Source organism: Limulus polyphemus, unplaced genomic scaffold (genome assembly GCF_000517525.1).
Source record: "Limulus polyphemus unplaced genomic scaffold, Limulus_polyphemus-2.1.2 Scaffold877, whole genome shotgun sequence".
Taxonomy (NCBI): domain Eukaryota; kingdom Metazoa; phylum Arthropoda; class Merostomata; order Xiphosura; family Limulidae; genus Limulus; species Limulus polyphemus.
In genome coordinates, this window is record NW_013666487.1 from 152897 (window position 1) to 156016 (window position 3120).

A 3120-nucleotide genomic window follows, 5' to 3' on the forward strand; every position below is an offset into this window, starting at 1 on the left:
CAGTTTGTATGGTAATCAAGTTAGACAACTTGACACACAAGTATCTTTGTCTTTAACTATCATGGCTAGTTATTGTAGATCTAAAAAAATACATAACTTTATTCTTCTTTTATGATATATTTTACTCTTTTCTACCTTTAATAACATTGTAACACCTTCCCATGAAATGAACAAATTAACCTTAACAAATCAGTACTTAACTAGAGGTTTCTTAACTTCTACCATTTTGCTAACAAATGGGTGCACCACCAGAGGATGATTCCTTCTAGGGATGTAAGCATCAGTATTAGTGTTTTACATGTTTCAATCTGTTGTATCTATTAAACTATCAATAAACTGTGCATTAAGAACTGTTGTGTTTGAAAACTATCACTAATAGAATAATTTAACCTGATCAATAATAGAAAACTACTGAAGCTTTTATTTTTTTTGTTAAGAGAAATTTAGTGTAATGGTACCCAAACTGTAAATATTTGTGACATCATAGACTGTGGCAATGAATCTTATTAAATACAATTTAGATAAAATTCCCTTGTTACAAAAATATTTATAAAGACATTACTTTTACTTGACGTGTAATCTATATTTACGATTCTATATCTTTTACGTGACATAAGTTCATTTTATTTGCATGGTAATCCGATTTTATTATATTCTTTTTATAAACAAATATACATAACTACAACAATGTTACATTCTGCTTTTCCTTATTCTGGTGTTTGGTAATACCATTGATATGTTTTGTACTATTATTCACAGTTAACAGAGTACCAGTATTTAACATTTACATATACTCTGACTAATCTAAAAAAACAAGCAAGCAAATGAATTTGAAGTTCACTTTATGATACATAAACGTTTTACTTCATGTTTTTGGTTTGTTTAATATATTATCATTCTCTACATCCAAACTAGAGCTGGACAATTAGTGTTATTTTCTAACTGATTGATCAGTGGTCCCAGTAATCAATTACATTCAATTAGTTTATTAGTACAGTGTTCCTTAAACCAAGGCATGTACAAGTGCACGCGCATACACACAAAAAAAAGATCATGACAGGTCTGCCAGACAGTTGCCTTCTCTCTAATCAGTAGTTCAGAATGAATGACAGTAGCAACTAAGTTTGGTGGCAATGAGAATCAAACCCTAAACCCTAGAATCACCAAAGCCAACCAACATTGAAGTAAAAAACAAAATTTATGAGGCTAAAATTGGGCAGAACACAGCTAGCCCATTACAGAACTCTGCACTTGACAAGAAACATAAAAGCAATACTTCCAAATCAGTAATAACAAGAAACCCTAGTTTTGAGTAGTTAATTATTTTTGTAACACTCAAGTTGACCATAATTTTGATTAGTTGATTATTTTCCTGAGAATCAATATAATCCTAACTTCCATTAATCTATTGTTGGAATTGCCAAAAACAGTAATAATCATAAACATTTTATCGAACATCAAAATAAACTAAAACAGAATAATTGGAAATACTAGTTTGATTAATTGTTTAGTTTATGTAACATTAATCAATGTAATTACTACTCATAGGTTATTAATTGAATTGGCCAGCTCTAAACTGTTAACATAGTGTTTAAATGGTATTTATTGCAAAGTCATGAGAAATGCTGAACAATACAATGAACAGCAAGCAGACAGTAGTAAATTTAACACCGTATCCAAAAACGTGAAATAATTGAGCAAAATAAATTTTGCAATTTGTTTACTATTAATAGGTGAAATTTCAGGTGATGACATAAAACTGAAATAAAAATAATTTGCTAACTGTATGTCATTAGAATGCACAACATTAAGGTTATGTTAATAATCTATTCACTTGATCATGAACTACAATGAGTTGTAGTGTATCTCTCTTTATGCCCTTTTATTGCAAGTACTGTATGCGTCTGTTTATGATAGATAAACTTTTTCACATTATTAAGAGCAACACAGTACAGGAGCCATGTAGGACAAGTCTGGGATGAATGGGCTTTAAAAGTACCATATATTCAAGCATAAATATAGGTATTGAGAAGTAAAACTGATGAAGTCTGCTGAGGATCTTACTTTGCAGAATGTATTATAACATCAAGCAGCAAAGGTTAGGCTGTCTGGTGAAAAATTTCTCATAATAATTCTGCCCAATATTAAGATAAAACTCAAAACTATACGTTTTTTTACTGTTTAAAATCTACAGTCATTATTGTATGTATGAAGATCACCACTGATTACAGAGGTGTAACATTGCAGTTGGGCACTACCATGGGTTTCCACCCTTATATCATGTTGAGGCTCAGCATTTCTGACTGCTGCAATAACTTATTTTGATTTGAGAACCTTTTCATGGTCTGTTTCAGTAAGATTTACTCTACCCAAGTCATCAGTCTCAGGTGATGCATCAGTGACAAGTCAAGCAATGTGGTTATATAAATTATTTATTCAGAATTAATTTTGATGAACAATCATAAGTAAATTCCAGTGACTCAGTTTGAGTTACACTGGGTTCACAATCATCTGAGTCAAGTGACTACTCAGTACTTCTATCAGGTACATTCAATAAAGACTTCCTTTTCTTCAGATCACTTATAATGTGTTTGGCTGAGTGATAGGACATTCGATCAATCTTTTTTGTTCTGTCATCTACAGTGTTACTATCTTCTGTATCAATGGTATCAAAATCGTCCTTTAGTTTTCCTTTAGCTAACAACTTTGATAATGTTATATTTGAGGCACAGACCAAACTGTCCTTTTTTATTGTATTTTTTTCAAAATAGTCTTGTAATCTCAATCCAAGTTACAGTCACTTGTAACAACTGCTCATTCTTCCCTCCTTTAGCCTGGTTCTATACTTCATTGATAAGTATGCCAACTTAAATGCTTTATTTTCTGAAAATATCTGTACTTCCAGGTTATTAACTAGTTTAAAAACATTTCAGTGTACACACATTCAACACTATTCACCTTTTTCTGATCATTTCTTATGTAATCCAGGCATGAGTTCTTAAAATATAATTGAATCTGGCTCACGAGCCACCCATGAACTCAAATTTTTATTATATTATTATTTACTTCACCTAATCTAACCTAAAATGTTTCCTATTTTTACATTTTAGTTACTTTTAT

At 30.8% G+C, this 3120-nt stretch overlaps 1 protein-coding gene across 7 annotated transcripts in view; it reads right to left on the bottom strand.

Moving 5' to 3' along the window:
• LOC106461000 (epidermal growth factor receptor substrate 15-like 1) overlaps nt 1–3120 on the bottom strand; it is an 86275-nt gene that overhangs the window by 78999 nt on the left and 4156 nt on the right. The window lies entirely within an intron of this gene.